This window comes from Leptosomus discolor, chromosome 7 (genome assembly GCF_034619465.1).
Source record: "Leptosomus discolor isolate bLepDis1 chromosome 7, bLepDis1.hap2, whole genome shotgun sequence".
Lineage (NCBI taxonomy): Eukaryota > Metazoa > Chordata > Aves > Leptosomiformes > Leptosomidae > Leptosomus > Leptosomus discolor.
In genome coordinates, this window is record NC_141397.1 from 39,192,358 (window position 1) to 39,208,436 (window position 16,079).

The following is a 16,079-nucleotide window of genomic DNA, read 5'->3' on the forward strand; positions in this document are numbered from 1 at the left end:
CCCCTCCAGCCGAAGCCAGCCAGTTCCCGAAGGCCAGGCAGGCAGGTCACCGAACTCTGGACTACACAAGGAGCCCTTGGGTACTTTTACCAGCTTTCGTTACCAGCCAGGAGAGAGCAAAGTCATGTCAAACAGAAACTGTAGATGCCAAAGTCCTTCCTCACAGGTGTTAATAGGAAAAGTGAACTCAGCAGGGCTTGGCCTCATGTCTTGCTGATGACACATTCCTAAAAATATGCTAGACTAGTCCCCAGACAGCATGTATTCAGATTTTAAAGGCCTAACAAGCACCTAGACAGTAAACACAAAGTGCAGAAACAAGCCACGTCTCCCTAGAAAAGCAGTGCCCTGCCTGCTGTGTGGCAGTTGTGAGCATCTCACCACATCCAGTCCCTCCTGGCACGCACTAGTAATGCCGTTACGAGTATTAGAAGTCCCCAAATAGCCTGGCCTGCTCCAACTGCCTCAAAAAGCAAAAGTGTGAGGAGTATTAACCAAGCCAAGCACTATTTCCGGTTCCACCACCGCTTACAGTTACATGTCATGTTTTACGTAAACTGACAACACATGGTCTTTCTTAACAAAACCACCATACCATGATTTAGGAAGCGTTTCAGTTAAAGGGGCTGACTCAATGAAAGGCAGAGGAAAATGAAAGAGTGAAGCCTGAGACAGGCTGCAGGCACCAGAAAGAAAGAGAGGCTCTACAGGCAGAGCAGAGAAAACGTTCAACAGCACTGAGAGCCTCCCAGCCCAGGCAAGCCAGAACAAGGTCTCAGTTACCTCCTCACCAATGGAAAATTAAAATGCAATGTTTCCGCAATATTAGAATCATAGAATCATTTAAGTTGGAAAAGACCTGTAAGCTCACCAAGTCCCCTGCTAAACCATGTCCCGTGTTAGCGGTTCTAAGAAAAAAAAAAAAAAAAAAAATCTTCCTTGCATTCACCCACCACAAACTTCTTTGCACTGGGTGCTTACCCTGAAAATTTCCTATCAGTTTGGACCAGCCATCAAAGCTAAATCAGCTCCCTGAAACAGTGACAGAAAGACCGTCACACTCAGCCCCAAGTGAAGGAGCAGATGGCACAAAACTTAAAAAATGTAGGTAGCTTTTTGTTGCCTTTTTGAAATAGCTTTGAAGTCTTAAGGAACTTTGTCTTCTACTTGGGTGGAAGAAACTTATTTTTTAGAAGCAAGACAGCGTTTTTCAGCTAGCAGCAAATCTGGGAAGGCAGCTTACACTCGAGGATACGCCCACGCAAGACAACACAGGCTTTCAAAGGAACTCCTCTGAGTACAGTGTCTCTTGGTCAGTGACAGAGTCACTATGACGCTCCATCCCTCACCTGTGCAGAAGGCTGGTCTGAAGCAACACCAGTTTCCCAGCTCCCCAGTGTGAGCGGGGTCATCCCTGCCTCCCGTGGGAAGGGATCCCCATCACCCAGGCACGGTGGGAGCCCACACAGAGCAGCAAGCAAGCGCTCTTGGCAGGAGCTCTCAAATCATGTCCCTTCAGTCCACCAGGAGCAAACTTTCCTCTTTTACCTTTTTCACTAGGCAATAACAACCTGTTAACATCACTACACCAAGGTGGCACCAACGGATACATCGGGAATCCAACAACTGCAACAAAGAGGGATGAAAACTGAGTGCCCCAGCCACAGGAGGAGAGACGCCTCTCCCCGAAACCCGGAGCCCTCGCTCCCGTTACAAACACTGTCCCTCATCAGGGCCACGAAAGGGGTCTCATGGCTCTCTCGTGGTGCACCGCTGGGGCCGGCAGCACCCTGTGCCGGAGACCACAGCCTCGCCTGGAAGGAGATGGATGCGCAGGGAGGGTGGAGAGGGACCGTAGCTGGTCCTTGCCGGAAGAGCGGGACTTCAGGAGCGCTTCTTCAGCTGATCACAGGGAATCAGCGGGGCGGTGCAGCACCACCCCCTCGCACCCCCGGCACTGCGCCCGGAGAGCTCGGGGGGTCCCTGCAGGGAAGGAGGCGGACGGGCCGGGGCGCAGGTGCTCAAAGACTTCCAGGCTGAGAAGACAGCGGCGGAGCCGCCCAGGCCAGGCCCCGTCAGCACGCTGGGGCAGGCGCTCCCCAGTGCCCCCAACAGCCAGAGCCCCCGGCGTCGGGGCTGGAGCAGCGAGGACCCTCCGGCGGCGCGGGCCGGGCCGGGCTCGGCCCCCTCCCCGCCCGGGCTCCCGCGCGAAAGCCTCCCACCCGGGGCCGCTGCGCACGACAGCAGCAGCGGCGGCGGAAGCGTCCGACGCGCAGGCGGGCCGGGCCGAGTCACGCCGCGCCGCCGGCCTAGGGCGCCCGTCGCCGGCAGCCCCACTCCAGAGCCCGCCCGGAGGCTGGTGGCCCCCTCCGCTGCCACCCCGCTGCCCGGCCATTCCCCCCGGCCCCGCCGCCTCACCGCGCCTCACCTCCCGCCGAGCGCCGGGCCCGCGCACCGCCGCCGCAGCACCAGCCCTCGTACCCGCGCAGCCCGCGCGCACTGGCCCAGCGCCAGCTCCGCCCCGCCGCGCCCCCCCCCGCGGGTCGCCATTGGCCGGCCGAGGGCGAGGGCGGGGCTGGGGGTTCCGGTGGCAGCGGCGTGGCCCGGCCCGGCGTGACCCTGCGCGGCGGCCGGTAACGGGGCCTGGGGGCAGCCGAGGGGAGCCCCGGGCCAGCCCTGCTCTCCTGTCCGTCCTCCTTCCCTCGGCCCCCACGGAACAGTGTCAGCGGGGGAGAAACCGCGCCGTGGGTGCGGGACTCCACGCGGAAGCTGGGGCCCTGCCCACGGAGCAGCGAGAGAGATGGAGACGACTCGATCTCTCCGTCCGTCCCGAGCATCTCCTCCTGCTCCAGGCCACGCTGCCCTGCAACGCTGCCTTAGTGCGTCCTGCCCCACTTTTAGGATTATTTAAAAAGAAAACCACAACAAAACCCCAGTAAAGTGTATTTGGAGGGCGCTGGGAGGTGGAAGCTTTACAGGAATATTTATGCCAAATCCTTTCCTCCAGAGCTGAAGGGCAGTTAGCTCACCAAAGGGCTGCCCCTCACCCCTACCCCAAAAAATAGAGGCCAAAGCCCCCACAGGCACATGCAGCGAGGCACCCAGGCCCGGCCGGTGCTCCTCAGGGTGTGAACCCTGACCCGTCCCAGCTGCAGAGGTGAGCGCTGCTCTGGGAAAGATGTCATTAACCAGTCACTAAGACGCAGGCAACAAATCTCGTGCATTTTGCTTTGAATGAGGAACATTGCAGGTATTCATTTAGCTGGCTTTCTTTTTCACGAACAGACAAGTAGGGATAAAAGAGCCACAGCACCACAGAACAGGAGAGAAGACATGGGTGCTGCACCCACGTGCGGATATGCAGCACAGAGGCATCAAGCACTGCCAGAGAAAGGGGCTGAAAACCAGCAGAACATCCTCCTCCTCACTCACCAACCAGCAAGCTGGTCCCTCAGTAACACAGACAAAACAAGTGCAGGTAGGCAATTCAGCGCGGAATGAAAAGAGCTCTACCTGGACAGACCTTTGCACCTCCCAGATTCTGGGTTTGCTCAAAAGCAGATGCCGAGGCTGACTGATAAGAGGGTGGCCAGGAAAAGAGCTCTTCCTGACAAGGGCTGCCTTTGCCAAAGCCCTGCTCGCTCAGAGGGACCATGTCTCTCTAGAGCCTTCTCCTCAAGGCGAGAAGCCACGGAACGGAGAGAAATACCTGGATTTCTCTAGGGAAGGACTGATGGCCAATGGCACAAGAAATGCAAAGAGCCACCTTGTTCCTGAGAACATGACCTTTTCACAACAATTTGAAAAACAAAACATTACCATATGGCTTTTATGTTAGCAAAACACATAAATCATGCAGAAGAGCCCTTTCAAACTGGAGCAGCTTCACCACTCTCACCCGCAGAAAGCAGCAACTCACAAATTTAATGAGTAATTCCTGACTAGCAACATTCTCATCTCTTACAAAGAAAAAAAGACATGAGGTTTTAAAAATATGTCCCATTATTTCTCCTCTTTAAAAAGTGAAACAGAGCTGCAGAATCTCACGCATACAAAAAAAATAGGCAAGTTTTAGTCGTAAAAACATTTGTGATCACAACAAACTGAAGTGCTTTCCTTACTGAATGGATGTTTCAGTATCCTGTTTTGCCTACGATTTGCATTGCACTTCCCTAGGCAAGGAAAATGGAGTAGTCGTTTTTATCTGCAGCTTAAGCACTTACACAGTTTCACATCCTTCAAAGTGCAGACACTTCAGAGCAATCTTCATTTCAACCACTTTAGCATCTAAAAAGAGCAGGAAAATTTTCTTGTGAAAAAAAGCATCTGTTGCCAGGTTGGAGAACAAACCTGACATGATCGCTTTAAAAGCAACATACGACAACGATCAGAGAGAGGAAGCAGTAATTACAGATACAGTAAAGCCTTTAGAAGCATCAACACCCTGCTGGTTATGCTTCACCATACGTTGCTAACTTCTATTGCTCACACAAAACACATGTCATTTACTGCCCTGAAACAATCCAGTAATGAAAAGGCACCGAAGGTTCTGCATGTTGAAGTGGCCACATACCCAGTCCCTCTGTTTCTACATGCAGCTCATTTCTAGCCTTTCTACCCACACAGGCAAAAAACTGATTTTTCCATCACAGCATGAGGAGCTTAGCAGGATGCACAAGTATTCCTCCAAGACCAGCTTACTTGCTACGAACCTGAACCTTAAGAAGTCTCTCCTTTTCATACCTGTATTCCTGAGTCTTCAGGGCAAATGCCGTCCATGCTGATGGCACCTGGCAGCTATTGCTACCTGGATGCTAAAACCTTTCTGTAACAGGCTTTCTCATATATATTTTTTTCCTTACATATATATTTCTCATACATGTATGAGAAAACTATAACGTACATACAAGTCACTATAACATGTGACTTTTCCCTCTTAGAGAAGCCACCACCTGTTTTCCCACTCCTTCCCGCATGCTGAGGACCAGGCTAAGAAGGGACATGGCACCACCCGTCATCACCTTCAGTTCCTCCCACCTCAAGCGAGGGAAGGAACAAAAAGGGTCAAGACTCCACTTTCACAAGCTCAAAGACGACGACAGCTCTGCCTCTGTGCTCACTGACTCATTCGGCAGGGAACAGCCCACAAACGGAACAGCCCACGAACAGATGATGTGGTTCTGACCCCCCGCCAAACAGCACAAATAGGAAGTGCCCTATGAAGTAAACCCCTGTTCTGCACACTCAGTCATTTACAAAAGCACTCAGCAACTGAACACACCAAACATGCTCAAGACATGGTGTTTGGTGGCTGGATTTGAAACCTAAGAGAGGGAATGAATGGTTATCTAACCTACTACACACAGACTCAGGAGCTTATTTCTCACAGCTATCCACAAAGAGCTCTACGTTTCCTTAACACTCAGTGAAGGCAAACTTTCTGACCATTCAGGCAGAATGGAGGAGAAGGAGGAAGTTGAGGGAACAAATCTAGAAGAATAATAATGTCATTACACATGAAAGTCAGCTGTTGGTATTGGAAGGATGCAGTGTCAGGATGAAGTATGGTTTTATCCTTGTGAGATAAAAGCTGATAATGAGGTGTAACTCAATATAATAACTCAACTATTACAGCTAATCTACACCATATTCTCCTCTTGGCTTGAGTGGGACAATTAGAATTAGCCTTTTACTACACTATGATGTCACCTCTTTCTTTAATCACCCTCTGGATGAGGGTGGAGGAAGTCCTTCAAAGCAGACTTCTTACCCAACCGAGAAAAACAGCAGCTGGAAAAGCTTCTTCCTATTCAAATGCTTCATAATGGCAAAGAGAAACTCTGCAGATAGAAAGATTATACCTATGGCTAATTTTGTTAGCACATATTTTCCAAACACATACTACAAAGTTCTGCTTCTTAAAGGTCTTCTATCTCATAATAAAAAGGCAAACAATTCCAAAACCTTACATTAGGTCTCTCCCCTTCTGACTGTGGCAGAAGATAGGTGAGAATGGGAATAGTTACAATCATTTAAGCCAGCATTTATACCAGGTACTCCATGCTTCTCCACTTTAACTGGGCTGCACATGACCAGTTCACTTCTCCAGCCTGTTATACTGGGACTACAATGACAGCACATGTAGGCATGCCAAGGCCAAAGATACGAAGATAAAGTGGTATGGATTTCATCGCAGGTAGGCCAGTCAAAGCACCAGAATCCCCGGGTGGTGGGGGGCAGTTTACAGAGCTCTGAATGCCACAGTTCACTGCCACTGTCCTACTTTGGTTCAAGCTAGTGCAGTGCCTTGAACTACAGTTCTCCCATCAATTAGTACCTGAAGATACTCAACAATTTGCTGTACACATCGTTAACCTAAGCCTAAGCATAGTGTCAGTTAGGACGTACTGTGAGGGCTGATAGCTTTCTCCACAGGATAATCACTCTTCTTTCCCATCACCTTTGAGGACCTGGTGTCACAGCACCAGCTGTGGAGCACCTCAGAGGCCCATCATGGGAAAAAGTCTCATTTCCACAACTGTGTTCACATCTTAGGTTGACTGCCATGACAATTAGTGACTACCCTGGTTGTATTCCTGATCTGAAAGTGTTTCATCCCGGAAAAGCTCAGTCAAGTACTTTGCAGTTTGTAGTGGTCTGCGCAGCAGAACCAGGCAGGAGACTAGTCGCCTTGTCTCACCAACCTACGCTCTGGGTTGCCTTCAACATCGACTCAGATATCTCAGTAGAGACTGGGCTACAAGGATTGCAGAATCATTCCTCAACCTGCCTGATCATGATAAACAAGTTCTCTACCTAACAGCTCAGAATTGCATCAGACCACTTCTCTAATACGAAAACCGAGCCAGTTTCAGCAATTATAGTCAGGTGTTGTTCTGTACTCACAGCCCACTTGTAGCCCAGATGGTAGGAAAACACAAAAAAGAAGAAAGTAAAATCACAGAATTTGATCAACACACTGATGGCCATAAGCAAAGAGCAAAATACTTAAGCCAAGGCAAACAGGAATTGTTGGGTAGCTGTGGATTTGATCTGCATGATCAGCACAAAGAATGAATAACACAGACAGGCCTGTACGTATCGCTTTCCGGAATGACTCTCTTACACCGGATTCACTTACTGTTCACACTAACCTGGAGGCACAGGAGGAATTCAGCTCTTCAACAGTAATGAATGGAGGTACTTCACAAACTGGCAGAATGCACCTTGTCCTACTGGCAGAGATACAACATCAAAGGTACCCATCATTAGCAGCATCTTGCTAAACCAACTACAGAAACTAATTCCCGTGCTACAGAAACGTGTAGACTCTTTGTGGGGGGGTTTCCACTTCCAGTCTTTGCTATTTTTGCCTCCCCTACTCTGATCATGCTATAGCACTTCTCCCAGGGGTAATCCTTTGGGCTTTGCAAGTTGCTTCCCTTTGGGACATTTTTCAGGAGCCCTTACACACACACTCCACCTAGCGATTACATTACACTTTATAAAGTTCAAAGTCCACTAGTCTCAGACTACAAGCTAGAATTAAACTTTCAACATTAACCAATTCTTTAGAAGAGGCGTGGGTACTCCCATACAGAAAAAAAATTCTGCTAGTCTGCTAACAGAAAAAATCAGTGGATGCAATCCCTTTTTTTTGCAGTCACCTACTTTGACTTGCATAACTGTATCTGTATTTTAAATTAGCTCTCATGGTGAAAGTGGCAATTACAACAAACAAATTAAGCCCAGCATATACACACAGGCACTTGCTCTGCGACTTCTTTCAGTCTGATTAGCGTGCTTGTCTAAACATGTTCTTCCTCCCCAGAAGGTTCAGTCTGTAGCCAGCAGCCTCTCTGAAGCAACAGTGCAAACAGCAAGAGCATACACAAGGTACAAGCCAGAAAAGCAGTACAGCTACCGAGCCACAACACTGAAACAAAAGTCCAGGCAAAAACTGTCAATTGTGCCACCTACTTTCTTGATCAATAGGTAGCCATAAAAGAGCAGACACAGTCCAATTGCATATTGCCCCCACGTGGTACATCCATCCTCTTGCAGAAGAGCATAAATATTCCCCGAATTCCCCTAAATTTGCTTTAAAGTGAATCCTAAGATTTTTTCAATAGATGTTAGTTCTTTGACTGTAACAGCCTAAACATTAAGCAGGTATGAAACTGTCTTTTCTACAACTATGCAATTTATTTTTCATTTTTACTGAATAAAACCTGCACGGTGAGGTTAACCGAGCGTGCCTGAAGCAGCAGGGCCTAAACCCTCCCATACAACTGGGAGGGTCAGAAAGCTTCCCCCCCCCCCCCCCGCCCTTTTTTTTTTTTAAATCTCATTGAGGTTCATCTAATTTCCCTCCCCATAACATCAGGCCTGTATTTGTTACCTCAGAGGAGCTGCACAAAGATTCAATCCAGTCACAACTTGTACGGTGCTTCAAAGATCTACATCAAAAACTTCTGTAAGTGTTCGGCGGAAGGTAACAGGAAAAACATCACCAAACAGAAACTGCCAGTCCCCCAAAATCTGAATTTCTAACAAGAAAAAAGAAAATGACCTCTCTTTCACATACCAATACACTTTTGTCAGCACAACTACACAAAAGCCCAGTTAGTAAGGAGGTACATTTCACAAAAAGGATCTTAAAGACAGAGGAGAAAAAGGCTTAGTCCTATTTCATACACAGAATACTTCTGAGCAAAAAGAAAAATGAAGGCTCTACGAACACTAATCACAGATAAGTGTGGCAGTTATTTTACTGCCAAATAAAACCCGGCTTGAGGTTTTCAGCAACGCTAAATGAGTGACCTTAAGTTACTTTCGAAAATGAGGCAACCAAACGGCAAACTGCTAGTGAAACAGCGAACTGCTCAATTCCCCACTCTGCTGCCAAAACCAAGCGAGTTGCTCTGGCTGTTTGTGCTAGGAAACGGAGGATTTAAGTCTCCATTGATGCCGAAAGGCAGAAACCGAGCATGGCCCCGGGCTGGGTACAACTGTTGGGTACATGTTCTGCTGCTGCAGACGCTGTTTTTGTGTTTCAAAGTAGGTAAAGTAGGCAGCCTAAGACTATTTGCTGGGCTTGAAAGGAAGGTTAAAACCAGTTTTATTGCTCTGGGTACAAACTTCCCACAGAGAGCGCTAGTCAGCAAGGTAACTGCTTCCCCGAAATGCTGCTGGAAAGCCAAAGTGCATGTTCTCTTCAGGGGGAAAAGCTCTGAACTTGGAGCAAGTACCATTACAGGAAGAGCTTGACCAAGGTTTTAGGCTTTCCCTTATGGAAGAGCTTCTTAAAAGTAAAAATGAATCAAAAACATCAAAACAGCGGAGGAATTGCAAATTACAAGGCACAGGAGCAGGCATGTTCTGAATAAAGCATTTTACTGCCAGTGTCTTTCCCTCTTTTTAATAAATATGCTGTTGAAGCAGCACAGGATCTGCTTTAATGAGTGTTTTGAATTAGCTCTCAGGTTGTGTATAGAATATGCTGAGTTATCTTCACATAACTTGGAAGCTCCTCAGTTTCCTATATGGGAATTTTCCCATTCATTTTTGTCTTCTGCTTTTAAAAGTGAGGCGATACCTTCTCTTTGCCCCACCAGCTTCAATTTGTTTCTCAATAAAAACCAGGAGAGCCCGCGGGAGGCACTTTAAGCACGATACTTCAGCACAGCAAATGACTGGCATGTCTTACAAGTCAAATATCTCTGCCTTTTTGCCATACCTTCCTTTCGCGACTTATGTAGTTGAGCAGAAATTTGTATCTGGCAACACGGACCCCTCTTGGAATGCAGCCATGCCTTAGATCTGATGTGCCAAGCGCTGGTTACATCACCACAGAAAATATGTGCAAAGCTGAGGATCCAAGGAGGGCTACGAGTAGAGCATAAACAATTAGCTGCATCAGTCCTGCAAAACCATTTATACTGGGTTTCAAAGCGAGCAGGAATAAGCCCCAGGCTTGGCAGAGTTAGTAGCTCTCCTCACTCTTTTCCTATCAAGGAGCTCAGTCTTTCCCACAGCAATCAAAATGCTGCACTTCTTGCTTTGTGGGACCTATTTCTTACAGCTGACTAGGCTGTCTGCAGGGCCGCCTCTGCTTTAGCCAGAGGTAGTTTCCGAAAAGCACGTTGTTCTGTGTCTGAGATAGCTGGACACCTCCTCTGTCTTGCTAGATTTACAAGCTCTCATTCCTGTGGGTGGAAGTGAGCTTCATTTGTCTGCTGCATTTCAAGCACCAAAACTAAACTTGCAAACATACAGCTACATCAGAAGATCTTGCCTTGCTAAACACTGTAGAAACTCCCCAATGCACCTGAAACTTTGACACACCCTTATGGCTATGAGCCAGACCCAGGCAATCCCATCATGTCTGGGCTGCCCTGCCAGCAAAGCCAGCCATCAAACCACTCCTTTGACAAACTTTTTCTTCCTCCTCATACTCACTCCATTCCCAGTTTCTGGACTTGACCCAGAATTACACCAAATCTGACTTCACTGCCCACACTCTCACCTGTTTGCCTTGACACCAGGCTGATTTCAGCATCATACAAATCTTCGTATAAAAGGACAGACGAGCAGGTTCCAGCACCTCCCACTTTTTGAATAATGAAGAGATTCTTTAGAGTACTGTGCTCTCTAACAGGCTGCCTGTATGCTCTGGCGACAGGGTGCTGCAGAGATGCCAGCTAGTCCAGCAGGACACAGCTACTCTAGCACAGGGGCAATACCTGCCTCGCTGTGGACAGGATTGCATTCCCAGCCTTTGGCCGCCTGGGCTGTCCAAATGAATAGGGTGTACTGCAGCCCAGGGCCGTGACTAGAACCTTCAGGAAGAGGCGACTGATATGGTGGGAACAGGGCTCCAAGACAAGAAGTCGTTAGCAGAACTGTTTAACTCTCCTGAGAAACACACTCTGGAATTGTTGCCTGTGGGAAAAGCTGTACAGCAAGTTGAATTATAAAGTGTTTTAATCACCCAAGTGAAATCTTTCTTTCCACTGCAGGAATCCTTTAAGTTTCTTTCTGGTTTTCTCTCACTATCTGTCAGGAGGAGCCCAGCGTTAAGCTCTTTGTACACTATTCCATACACAATGGTGGGAAAACAGCAAATATGGAAGATCATATAATTTCATGGAGTTCTTTGTACTGAATTCCAGTACAATGTCTTCCCAAGTGACAGTTTCAATTCTGCACAAAGCCTTTACGGATTATATTCTTGCACATTGCCCAGACTGTCAGTAATCAACAACCTTATTTGCCCTCTGTTTCAGATACTTCCACAAAGCATGCAGGATTTCAGGATCTACTACCAAGTGTCCAGAAAAATGCAGAAAAGTGACATTTTTCTTCACACAGAGGTCAAGAAACAGAAGCTTGCAAATGTTTTGTTCACTTTTTTTTTTTCCTTTTTTTTTTTTTTTTTTAACCACTCAATCTGTGAAACAAGCTAGGAAAATCCAGATGGAAATCCTCCTTCAGGGCACAGAAGCAAGATAAACCAGCAAAAATGCCCTGGAGTAGTCACTGAAATGGGCACATGAGGAGAGCCCAGCCACGTCCATACTAGACACTCAGAAAAATCCATGCAATATTTGTCTGGTCGACCACAGGATAAACAGGACTCTGTGGTGCAGGATAGTGACATGAAAACAAGACACTTCTCTGCACTCATACTGTCTACTCGGATATAAACAACAGAGGAGTCAACTGACATCAAAGTTACAATTCACAAGGCTGAACTTCATTTCTTTCAGTCTCGCGAGGATACCCTACTAATTTCCAGCTTTTGTAGAAGATAAAGCAATAACAAACCCCATTCGTTTTTGCACTAGAACTTTCAATAGTGCTGCCTAGGATAGTAAACTGACAGTGCATTGTTAAGAGAAAGGCTGAATATAGTTCTTTTTGGTAGAATTTGCTGATGAAATGGCAGACATTCCTTTATTTCTAGCATCACAAGACAGCTTTCTTCTCAGTCACTTACTCTGAGGTCATCAGTGCTTATGAACAGAGAGAGACAGAAGTATGACTAATTCATCCAAAGGTGTCAATTAAATGGAAAGCCTAGGAACAAGTGGTGCAGATTTGATCTCCAGCCAAGCCGTACAAATATTCAGAACAACCTAAGACGGAAGAGGCTCTAAGTGATCACCTTCTTCACTCTGAAGAGCTAAGGTGGCCAAGCAGTGAGCTCCAACTACTCTCTTCCGAAAAGACTACACTTCCGTAGACAACCCACGATCACTCTAATTAGGACAAGTGGAACCTACAAGAATGTTAGCCCAAAGGTATGGATGAAATACAAGAAAAATGCTGGGAACTTGCAGGATACCAAGTGGAAGAAGCAAATAAAGGGCAGCACTCCAAAGACAGAAGAGAAAAAATCTACTGAATAGCACAGAGATGATCAGAAGAAAATAAATCTCATTGAATGGTACAAGTGGGCGAAAAGGACTGGCAGAGAGTTATTCATAGAAGTGCAGACATAAATTAGCTAAGAAATTAATTCAGAGAAAAGGTTAAAAACGATACATATACACAGTTATACAGAAAATCCACACCCACATATATTCAGCTGTATTATGCTACTGCATATAAAAGTCATAGAAGTTTATCTGCATAGCCATGTACTAACAAATGCACTGCAATTCCTCCAAAATAACGTGATACCTTGGGTTTATTAAGCAGATTGAAAGGAAAATGAAACTTGTTGCAGTATGTGAGCACCTAAGTCAACATGCTGCCTAAAAAAAGTATTAGTGTAACATTCCTCTGTCACTGTCAATAGCAAAATAAGGTACAAAAGACATTTTCAATGTGGGTCATTAGATTTATCATTATGTCAATAATAATATTTATACTGACCAACCATAATCGCCTTATTTTTTCAAGCCAAATCTTCCTTTTTCTTCCTACATATGAGTGCATAATAAAAAGGTTTGAGAAGACCGCTAGCACTAATCCACACATTTATAAATGGAAAACTTCCAGTATGTTTACCCAGTTTTGTGTTTTACATGTCAGTTTTGACATGCTGTTTCAGTCCCCATCCACAATTACCATTCTTTTTGTTTCTGTGCACAGAACTAAAAAAATCTGGAAGATTTTTTTAATAACAATTTTTCCAGTAATTATTTCATTGTGCAACCTTTTTCCAGCACTCCTTTCCAGAACTGGATTTGAATTCCACAAAAGTAGTCTTCTACACCTCACAGAAAGGATACCATCCTGAAAAAAATACAATTGGTACAAACAGGAAGTCTTATTTCAAAAAAAAGAAGGTCTGACATATTCAGGGTATTCCCTTGTCTTTTACCTAACTATAGCCTAAAGATGAATCTGCCTTTAATGTACCAGTTTCACACTAAATATGTCAGATAAATGAAACATAAACGTACTTTAAAACCATATATGAAGGGTCACAACATGCACAAGTTTTACCCCTGTGGAGTGGTCTGACAGCATAATGTGTGCCTCCCAGCAGCCCAAAGCGAGCTGTCCAGACCAGCGCACATGCAAAAGCAACACATGCAAAATTTAAGGTACTGCTGTAAAATCCTCTGCTATTAACATTTAGCTCAAGAATCCAAAACCAAGGAAACAGTCTGGTGCTTTTAATCAGTAACAGCCATAAGGGTTGTTGAAGTCATCTCACAGGAAGATGAAGCCTAAATTATTTTGGAATAGCCAGAACAAAGATTGAACACCCTTTCACTCTCTCCAGAGACAAAGCACAATTCACTGGAGAAAACAATGGCCCTGTGCACCACCTAAGAAGTAGCTTCATTCTGTGCTCACATAATAATTAAGGGACATGCAAGTTTGGTGAGAGCTGCTGAAAAAGCAAGATCCCACAGGTAGGATGTTGGCAGCTCTGGGAACACCCGTAGGGAAATGCCCTGCACCAATACACTCAGAGCATACAATACTTAATGACTGTATTTTACACAGGTTCATCAATGTGTTCTCTTTCAACCACATCTGCACTGATGACACCAAGCTGGGTGGTGCAGTCTACATGCCAGAGGGACAGGAGGCCATCCTGAGGGACCTGGACAGGCTGGAGAGGTGGGCCCAGGTGAACCTCATGAGGTTCAAAAAGGCCAAGTGCAGGGTCCTGGACCTGGGCCGGGGCAACTGCTGGTATCAATACAGGCTGGGAGAAGACATGCTAGAGAGAAGCCCTGTGGAACAAGACTTGGGGGTGCTGGTGGATGAGAAGCTGGACACAAGCCACCAGTGCACAATTGCAGCGCAGAAGGCCAATCGCATCCTGAGCTGCATCAAAAGAAGTGCGGCCAGCAGATCGAGAGAGGTGATGCTGCCCCTCTACTCTGCCCTGGTGAGACCCCACCTAGAGTACTGCGTTCAGCTCTAGAGCCCCCTACACAAGAAGGATGTGGACCTGTTGGAGCGTGTCCAGAGGAGGGCCACAAAAATGATCAGGGGGCTGGAGCACGTCTCCAATGAAGACAGGCTGAGAGAGTGGGGATTGTTCAGCCTGGAGAAGAGAAGGCTCAGGGAGGACCTTATAGCAACCTTCCAATACCTGCAAGAGGCCTACAAGAAGGCAGGGGAAGAACAATTCACAAGGGTTGTAGCGATAGGACAAGGGTTAATGGTTTTAAGCTACAAAAGTGTAGATTTAGGTTGGACATTAGGAAAAAGTTCTTTAATATGAAGGTGATGGATCACTGGAACAGGTTGCCCAGAGAGGTAGTGGAAGCCCCATCCCTGGAGACATTCAAGGTCAGGCTTGATGGGGCTCTGAGCAACCTGACCTAGTCAGAGATGTCCCTGCTTATTGTAGGGGGGTTGGACTAGATGACCTTTAGAGGTCTCTTCCAACCCAATGCATTCTATGACTCCATGATTCTCCTTTGTATTTAAAACATATCACCACAAACAAATTAATATTGCCAGGGTTGACTATAATAAAGAATCACAACAACAACGATGAAAAAATGTATTTTAGCATTTTTTATTATAGTTTTGGCTAAAGGCAGTACATAAAACAGAATATAACAGATTTTTGTACCAAGAGCAAGTAATTTTTGCTACCAACTACAAAGCTCTGCAAATTCAGAAGTATTTTGATTCCTAAAATAAAAGCCATTACAACACTGTAACAGAAAAAGCATAGTGGCCAGTTCAGCAAGCCACTAAACAATATCTACCTTTTGTCTCCAAGTCTTTCTTCTACCAGTTGTTCAGTTTGTCTGAAACAGAATCTGAGAAAGGTAGTCTCACTTTCCATCTCTCACCATGAAACCAGTAATTATAAGACCATCACAAGAAAAGCGAAGAGGAAGTAGACCTTCAGAGACATCAGGCACATATGAATTATTGCCCCAAAGACTTGGCAAGAAGAAACAAGTAGCTGTCTTAAGTATTTCAGTTAAAATGGCAAGTGCCATAAACTTGCTTTTTCCTACTAAAAACCAAAAAAACCCACCTCAAATACGAAAATATTTCTCCTGCTAGAATTTTTAGATTAAAAAATTATTTGCCTAAGAATCAAACAGAATACTTTATCCTGATCAAATATTTTCATAGAGACATGGTTATTTCAAAGAATAAGACATTTCTTAAAATAATTCCACAGGTAGTGACCAAACAGCAATAAACACATGGACAATCTGCTTTTGATCCCATGTTAGAAAATACAAGAAACAAACATCAAACCAACATACCTAGGGAGAGATACGTGTACAACCAGTCCCCCTTTGCATACATTTTAGATTTCACAGTTTTTCTTCAAGTACATGTTCGTAGCACTGTTGCAGCTTACCATACCCCACCAAGCTCACAGGTTAAGACACAAACATGCCGGAGCTGCTCTCCCTGGCGCATTGGAGAGTGTTTGAAGCATGCTGTGTTCAAAACAGTTAACAGAGATTCTAGACAAAGAGCTTAAAAGTGGATAAATGCTGCATTATCAGAAAAAAAACAACCCAGATTTGTGGCAACTGAAGAACAGCATGGGACTTCACGGAGTATGTAATGACTTAAGTTTATAGCAAGTTCTTTTGGTAAATTTATGACAACTGATTCACAAAAAT